The sequence below is a fragment of the Chelmon rostratus genome, chromosome 7 (assembly GCF_017976325.1).
Source record: "Chelmon rostratus isolate fCheRos1 chromosome 7, fCheRos1.pri, whole genome shotgun sequence".
NCBI lineage: Eukaryota > Metazoa > Chordata > Actinopteri > Chaetodontiformes > Chaetodontidae > Chelmon > Chelmon rostratus.
Window position 1 is genome coordinate 7724261 of NC_055664.1, and position 9180 is coordinate 7733440.

General features: G+C 41.5%; 1 long non-coding RNA gene across 1 annotated transcript; it reads right to left on the reverse strand.

Annotated features, from left to right (window-relative positions):
• Positions 1-2587: 2587 nt before the first annotated feature.
• LOC121609643 lies at positions 2588-7229 on the reverse strand. The gene is made up of 3 exons (XR_006007005.1): positions 7155-7229; positions 6296-6352; positions 2588-3513 (listed from the first exon to the last, which is right to left on the reverse strand). It is a non-coding gene; the product is annotated as an uncharacterized LOC121609643 (long non-coding RNA).
• Between the last annotated feature and the right edge of the window lie 1951 nt (positions 7230-9180).

Consider the following 9180-nt stretch of genomic DNA (forward strand, 5'->3'; position numbering starts at 1 on the left):
AACAGAGAACAGCACATGTATAATGTGTCTATCAACACTGTCTGGTAGTGGATCGCTGTGATCACTGACAGGAAATGCGGGGAAAGAAAAAAACAACAACTTTCCTTTATGGGACATAAGCACAAAGACTCGAAACACTGCAACACTGCAAACACTCATGCTCAGAGTTTCTTGTGGAGAGCCTGGACTTTTGAAGACATTTTAAGGATGTCAAGCTCAAGAAACAGTTTCTGAAATACTTCAAATGTGTATTTCAGTTTCAGTGGGTAACTTAAATTGACTGCATAGATGACACCCATGAGCAGCAGGCAGGCATTTGCCACACTTCTGCAGTCCTCCAGAACCTCTTTCCCCTCTACGATTACCGACACATAGCTGGAATCTTGATTTTCCTGTGCCCCGTTCGGATGGATGACAATGATCTTCATGATGTGTTGACTGCAGTCCTCTTTCACTGCTTCTTGGCTGACATTCTGTAAAAAGACATACAGCCACAACTACAAATCAGTGGCTGAGACTAGATTTCAAATACAGTTTGTGAAAGGGAGGTTGAATGACATGAAACAGTTAAAAAATGTGTGGATTGTTGAGTACGGTGTATCTGCAGACTCAGAGACTGCAGACTCAGACCTGCTGTTCTGGACGCACAGTTCTAGACACCTTGATTTTCACGAGGGACAAGACTATGGCCAGACGACCAGAGGTGAGAGTGTGGACCAAGGCTGTGCAGTTTGTGTTCGCACATTTGTTTTCCCTCTGGTCTAAACACCACACTACTGGCAGAGTGACGTGTTTAGATGCCGACTGACAAAACTGTTGTTGAGACTTTTTTTTTAGCTTCATCAGAATCACACTAATCCATGAAGTGTCATGCTTCATCAACACTTACATCTTTGTATTTTTATGGGGGTGCAATAAAACTTTAAAAATGTAACTTGTTTCAATAAGTGATATTTTTGTGAGAGGCTGATTTAGTTGTAGTTTTGCTGCTGTCCAGTAGGTTACACTGTCGAGAAAAAGAAGGCGTCTAGAACTGCAGGTCGGTCTGGGGATTGTTGGAGGTTAGTGTAAAGAAATGCATGAAAATATAAATAAACTACAGTGAACCACAATTCAGTGCAGAGAACCATGGACTAAGCCTTGTGGCTTTGATCTTCAAAACAAATTCATAAAAAAAATTCTTAGAAAAATGTCAGATGCCATATCAGTCAAAAATGGGACACACTGCCATTAATATTGTATTGTATTGTAGTTTTGCATCTGTATTTGCTATGTTGTTGCCTTTGGCCCAGGCCATCATTGTAAATGAGAACTAGTTCTCAGTTGATTTACCTGGTTAAATAAAGGTCAAAAATTGCCAGTTCATGTCTATGCCCTTATTTATTATCAGAATAAACAAGTTTTACCGCGAAAGATAATATCAGAAGTAAACATCAGATTATAAGGCCAGACGACCTCATCCAAAAATCATAAAATTTACCTGGTAGTCTTTGATCAGCTCCTCTGCAGACTCTCCAAGGAACTCAACCAAGCAACGGATGATGATGTCTCTTCTGCCTTCGACGTGTTGCTGTTAAAAAAGATAAGAACATTTATTACAGAGAACAAAACAAAACAGCACATATAAATGTAAACAGAGAGTTACCTATAGGGAATATAAACTTGCAACAGCGTTCTACATGTGCATGTGTGTTGAACTTTGACACTAAAGTAGGTGATAAACACACCAAACAAAACAAAAGTTATGTCCCTCAGGGCTGCTGTTGTGACAGCCAGTATCACACTGGAGCCCCTTCTGATTGTCTCTGTCTGAAAATTTAGTATTAGAGTCTAGGAGCAGCAGAAACAAATCTGGACGCACTCAAAGACTCATGATGAAAATTATGTAAATGTCTCTGGTTTTTGGAGCACATACTATGAGAGAGGACAAGTTTGTCTACATTTATGGGAGAAATCATGCGGTAAATTGTGGCCACAGTGATGAGATAAAGAGAAAAGTTTGAGGCCAACAGAATAGAACTTTATTGTCATTGTAACCAGTACAACGAAATTAAAAATGCAGTCCCGTCAGTGCATCCAAATAATTAAACACTGATCAAAATAAAAATCAGCAACACATTCTCAGTGTGTACGATGTCAACATTAGATGATGCAATTAAATTAATTAAAATATTTACCTCACTCAGTGAGTTCAACATTGGTCGAATCTTCATTCCTGCAATCCCGCCCTTCTTCCGAAATATCTCCACGAGTTTGGTGGTGTGCCTGTCCAGTTTGGACAAAAAGGTTCGCTCCAGATGAATTGTGGTTATTCTTTTGAACTCTTCTTTGATCTGAAACGAGAGATATAAACACAAAATCATATCAAGATGACTCAACAAACCCTAAGTACACTTAGCTGTTGCATGAACAAGTCGCCATCAGAAAAAACAAATGTAGTGTGATATACAGTAACTAAAAGAAAGAACTGGAGTTACCTGAGTTTCACTGAACAGAGAAGGCCATCGTTCCATGAGGTCTTGAACGGTGGGGCAGTGATTTACAACCTCTATTCTTCTGACTGCAAAAGACATTTTCTCATTAATTATCTTCCCATTGTTCTTCTTCTTTATTTCCTTGAGCAAATCTAGTCTCTCCTTCTCTAAAGTTTCCTCTGTCTCACCTAATGGCAGTGGTGGCAGGTAGTTCACTTCAGCTTTCTTTGGCCTTTTGATGCCTTTAGAGGAACCTTCTTCATTGGCGCATCGTCTCTTCAGTGTGTTAACCTCCAGTTCTGGAAAAGCTAGCTGGCAACTTCTTAACTTTGCCCGGTAATTGCCCATTTTATACTTGATCCTCTGTTGCCAGCCATATAAGCCATTAAAAGACCCTGGCTCTTTGAGGCATGGGTACTTTTCTACCAAGGCTTTAGCTACAGCTAAAATCTGGACACCAGTTGGGTATGCTGTGAAGCAAAATATTTTCTCTGATAGCTTGTCAAGTATGCTACTTGTTACTCTCGGGTTGATCAACAGTGTGCCTTCCTTTTCATAAGCCTGGTTTCCAGCTTCCAGTACAAGTTCAACATCATAAGAAAAAGGTGGTATTTCAAAATTAGTTGGCCATGGCTTAGATCTGTAAGATGTTCCACTTTCATCTTGGTGGGAAAGCAGGATTGTGTCCTGAGATCCAGATGAATGGCAAGAGCTTGCATCAGAAGACTGGGGTACTAGGGATTCTACAGGGCTGAGAGTTAAGACTACTGATTCAGCCATTACAAGTTTGAGGGTAGCCTTATCTTGTACTTCCTCAATTGAGGTCAAAGTGAAAAACTGACCACCAAAATCCATGTCCTGATACAGTACAGTGAATGATCCTGTAATGCGAAATGTCTCTTGAATAACATCAGTGAGGTCCTGAATTGTGCCTGGGATGCCTGAAGGCAGAACTAGTTTGCGAATGTCATCCTCGCCAAAGATGATCCGCAGCTTCACTGGGGTGGCCATCTCAAATGGAAGAAGGTGCTTCAAAAAACTGAGAAAAAAAGACACAGAGACATTAATTGGTACAACAACCTTCTCTAGTTCTAGCTACTCAAGTCTTACTTAAAAGGAGAGGCAAATGTGGTGCTTCAAAGTTGTCTGTCGTTTTCCAGCAAGAGTATAAGCAGCCAAGGGATAAAAATCTTTAAGCTCTCTTTGCTCAAGTAGCTGCACACTGGCTGTGTTCTCCAGTTCGTAACTCCTGAGGTGTTCATTGTACCATGTGTTTTGTTGTCTCACAAAAAAAGTCAGTTTGTCACAAATCACCATTATCTGCAACACTTCAGAAAAATCAGGCAATCCTACAGTGGAGCCACAACACAATAACATTCCCACTGCATAGTTGGTGCCTAAAAAGAACACATTATTTGCAATGTGCACAGCTGTAACAGATGGGAATCTGCATTTCACCAGGTCTTTTAGATCATCCTTAAGTACATCTAAAGAGACCTCTGTTGTTTTTGTGACTGCAAGTGATGGTTTGACAGCATGTGACTGATGGTAAGCAACCATGAGCTGGTGCTTATTTGCAAGGGACAGCAAGATATTCCTGAAACAACCTGTGTGCCTGACGATTCTCTTAAAAAAGCTGTGTTTGGCCTCAAATCTCATTGTCCAAAGGGCAGCAACAGGGCCAAATTCCCGAATGAGCTGAGGATAGTGTTCCAGGAAATGGTGCTTGGGTTTGAGTGTCTCTTGGGGAAAAACATCAAGGAATCTGCTTCGGTGTTCTGCAATCATACTGTCAAGATAGCAGATGCTTTCTTCTGTGTGGACTGGAGACATGACAAGGTCCACGATGTCTTTCAATGTCATCAACATCTCCCATACAGGCTCATGTTCAGGTACTTTTAAACCTATTATCAGAGGCAGCAGTCGCAATAAGCACCAATTTTCATGTGCATTTCCGCCCACTGATTTTCGAGTGGTAAAGTTAGCAGGAATGAGATGAGGGCGATTGGTTTTATCACTCCACTTATATGGGAAATCACGAATGGCATTATTGAGTTCCATGAGAGAAAAGTATTTTTTCTTGATCAGGATATCAAATGACAAAGCCAGTTCCACAGGAACAATGCCCTCCAGAGTGTCATGTAAAACATCTGGAGGGTAACCAGATGTCACATGAAAATGTTTAAGTTTTTGTGACAATGCACACTGTTTTTTCACACCATAGCAAGGTGTGTGACTTGGACTAGACACAGCTGTCTGTACATGCAGTGCATGTTGATCTTCAGTTCTTTGTTGAAAAGACCCAGATCTCACTTCACTGGACTGAAATGTTGATCGTTCCCCAACACAAAATCGGCAGACGTAAGATCCTGTGAAGCTCTCCACAAATCCTGCCACGGAGTGGGCCCCCAAATTATCTGCCACCACACTGACCACAGTTCCTTTAATGGCTTTGCCTAACTCTGGAATAAAGAGACCATCTTCCTCCAAGCTTTGAATATCTATTAAGAGTGGCTCTAAAATTCTGTGGAATCCAAACTGCTTGGTATCTTCAGCCTTACACAGAATTGCCAGATAGATAGAAGCCAATGTGGACCGCAAGTGCACTGGAATGTTTCCCAACACCCAATATACAGTGGTGACTTTGTGTTTTTTTCGTGATGTCCCGAGAGGATTGCATACCTCAAAGTCATCGATATAGAGTATTAGACTGACTCTGTCCTCTTTCACAGAAAAAAAATCATTTTTCTGGTAGTGAGATCCATCACGAAATGTCTGGTACTTATTTTCAGAATTTTTTCCACATTCAAATGTCTTTTCTTGAAAAGTTTTGCTTAGGACCTGCATCAAGGAGGGCAATATTGGAACATATTGGAAGGTTTTGCCCTCCTTTTTGTCAAGTATGTGTTCTTCGGGTTCAACAACTGAGAAATGTTTTTTCAAGAATTCTCTCCTCTTGTACTGTGTTGCGAAAGGCCCATCTGTCCCCAAGGTAGTGCTTATAGGGTGTGAGTCACAAAGATTTTTTACCAAATCTGAAACAACAGCTGGATCCAGATCACATTTATGGTTTCTCAAAGTGGACACAACCACCTCTTTTAAAAGTGGACCAGACGCACATGTAGATATAAACTGAAGTTCATCTACTATTTCATCAATACATTTGTTTGGGACATTGAAAGTACTCTCCAACTTCAAAAAGAGATGACCAAACCTCTCTTTTATATCTTTGGTCAACTCCTGTGGTTCCTCACCCAAAAGCTCCGAGCTTTCTTCCACACAGGTCTCTTCCTGAGCCGAAATGGATTCAGAGGGTTGTTTTAAGACTTCCGTTTTAAAATCATCAGGGGAGTGTGAATGGTGCTTTCTGTGTCTATGGGTAGCGAATGTTGAATAAATGTTTGTGCTGAAGTTGCAGTTTTTGAAGACACATGCTACGAGTTCAAACTTTCTCAAATGGCTGCCAAGATGCTCAAAATACTGCTTCTCTGAATTAAAAAAACCAGAGGAGCAAAGTAGACAAGAAAATAAAAGAGGTCCACTTTGCGGTGTCATCTGTGCATGTTGCCGAGACAAATGGGTCCGAAGGGCATTGAATGTTTTAAATGAGCAGGGGCAATCAGTGTGGAGACAAGGAACTGACTGGCTGCGACCGCCATGTCCATGCTTTAGTCTGTAGTGTTTTAACAATGCTCCCCTCTTCTCTGATTCAAACCTACACATCTTACACACCCATCTCATTGCACCTGAAACATACAAATTCAATATATTAAAACTGAACTTGTGTTCTGTGTTCCTATTCATTACCACTTTGATCTTACCTCCTATCAGCTGTGGACTCAAAGTTGCAGAGTGATGAGCATATGTCCTTCTAGGTTCTGTAAAGGGGAAAAAGTGTTATCTATGTGCTTTTTAAACTAATTTCTATTAACTCATGCTTTAGGATGCATATTGGAACTTTAAAATCTGCTACAATATTTCATACATTTCATTTTCTAATAATTTAATTACAGAAAAAAAGAGAAAAGATATGTCACATGGTTGTAGACTCTCGCTAGTTGGGAGTCTAACCAGCAGGAAACTACTGATATATGACATGACACTATTGTTACACTACAGCTCCTTAGAGCAAAGTTATTATACAAATCTCGCGGGAGCAGGCGGTTTGAATGTTGCTGCGGGCGGGAACGGGCGGCTAAAAAAAAAAACACTGCGGGAGTGACACGATGATGGAGTCAACAACTGAAATCGAAATAAAGCTAAAACAAGGTCTCTACCAGTGCGTCAAAGACACGCAGCCCTGGGAAACGAATCAAACATCCCCATGAGTAACGATTAATAGCCTATAAAATGACGTGTTTTCTCCTGCGGGACAGGAGAAGACACACAATCAATTCACTTCTATTATTGTGCGGGCATAAATTCTCAGTGTTTTGCTGGTGCGGGCAGGAGTAATACACATGTTGCGGGTGCGGGCGGTACTGATAAAACCATGGCATCCTCTATGGTACCTCTCCGGGCAAAAAGGACGACACTTGCGCTAACCTTAGCTAACTTGTTAGCTAGCGGAAAAAAGAAAAAAAGATGCTAGCGCACTGTTTTCAGTGCTGAAGCAGGGACGTACGCAAATAAGGAACGCGGCGAACGGGACGTAGACAGTTTGTTAAGTTTAAGACTTACCTCCGTGGTTCTATGTAGCTGAAAATCCCAATGGTGACCGAGCTATCCTGGTTCATGTCCGCACATGTCCGCAAGCGGAACCATTCAGCTGACGTCACGCTCCGCAAAGAAGGTTGCCAGGTTCACTGATATCACCCAAGTACATTTTACTTGCACATATCAACTAATAAAGTTAATGTAATGTTTAGTGAATATTACTTGGAATAAAGGGTAAAATGTATATACAAAATTGAGGATACATTGTTACAAACAATCACCAAGTAACACACAGCATGAAATCTGATATTTTAAAGTAAAAGCACTGAAATGATATTTTTTTGTAGAATTATATACATAATTGAAGTAATAATTACAGGACCAAAAAATCACTTTTTTCAGTGCACACGTATACGGATATTCAGCAGGACAAACCTCTTCCTCTGCGTTTGGGCCTCTCGTTTACATGCAAACAGCATTTTAGACCTTCTGAAGTGCAGGTTTTTCATGATGCTTTAATGCTGTGATCTTCATGTGTGTCTGTTCATCAGGGGACCAGAGACTCCCTCTCATGATGGGAACATTTCATTCATGCATTGCATGTTACCTTCACAGTGTGTGTGTCTCCTCATTCAGTTTCCCTTCGTGCACCGTGGATTACAGCGGCACACTGAGCTCAGTGCAGCTCCAGGTTCTCAGGTGTCTCCTGTGTCGTGAGAAGGTGGCTGCATGGAAACAGATCGCTTCCTCTTCAACAGCCTGTGATGATCTGTGACAGTCAGAGAAGCTGAACTGATGGAATATTCTGCTCCCAGCAGCAGATTGTCCAACTAAACGTGATGTAATGAACAGATGTACGTGGTCAAATAGAGCTGAGTGGCTCCTGTTAGATTCTGGATTTGTTTCTGGGTGAAAAAGACGGTTTCCTGTGTGATGTGAAACCTTCATCCAATGCTGCTTCATGACTTTGAATTGATCACAAAGGGACTCAGTGTGTAGGAAGACAGGAGCCCACAAGTAGAGACCTGTTGTGTAATGACATCAGGGAAGTGCTTTAATTTTATTCACTGAACACTTTTATTCAGATCTCTGAACATCCACACTCATCCTGGAGGCTTGATATCTTCTGGGACTGCAGCAACATCAAGTATCTCACACTTTGCCACAATATCACACAGAATAAAAACAGAGACATAAAATCAAAGCATCAAAATGAATAAACTTGTTTTCAGGTTGTATTAGACTCTGTGTGTTCTGGCACTGTTGTATTAACAGCTGTTGTTTCTGGACTCTTGGGAAAGTCTTTAATGGTACATAGATGAGAAAATGCTGCTTTGCTCACGTTTCCTTCCATATGTTGCTGTGATTTTCCATGTTGAAATAATGTGGATGACCTGTTTGTGTGGCACAAGCGTATCTAATGATGCAGCTGTGGGCCGGGACTGAGAGAGAGAGAAGTATGACAGAGAATGATGGTGAATACATGAACTACAGACGAGAGGTGAGGATCAGGAAGGATTGCAGCAGAGAAGGTGAAGCACAAAGAAGGAATTAAGGATGTTGAGAGCTGAGATCAGCTCGATTCCTGAGGGATCAGAGCTGTGCAGAAAGAAAAGACCTGATGCTGAGATTCTCACTGACTCTGGCTTCTGTTCAGTCACACTGGAACATTTAAGTCCTGTTTGACACAAGAGCTTCATCTGTTTTCACTTTTTGACGTGAAGTTTGAAGAAATTTTTTGAAAGAGATTTCCTCCAGAGACTTTTCTCCTCGTTGACGATGACGTACAGTTTGACCCACAGATCAGACTGAGCTGAGAACAAACTCTCCAAGTGGTGCAAAGCTGGAGAATTTCCCCTCAACTCCTCTGCAGGCAGCTGCTTCACGGTTCCAGCTTGGATCACATTTCAGGGAAAGCAGGCAGGTGTTTCAGCAGCAGGCTCTCCAGAGATGTGCAGCAAAGCCCGAGAGAGAGGAACAGAATCAGAGCCGACGTCAGGCGTGTGTCAGACTGCGAGAGGTATCAGAAACTGCTCTGGAAGTGACAAAC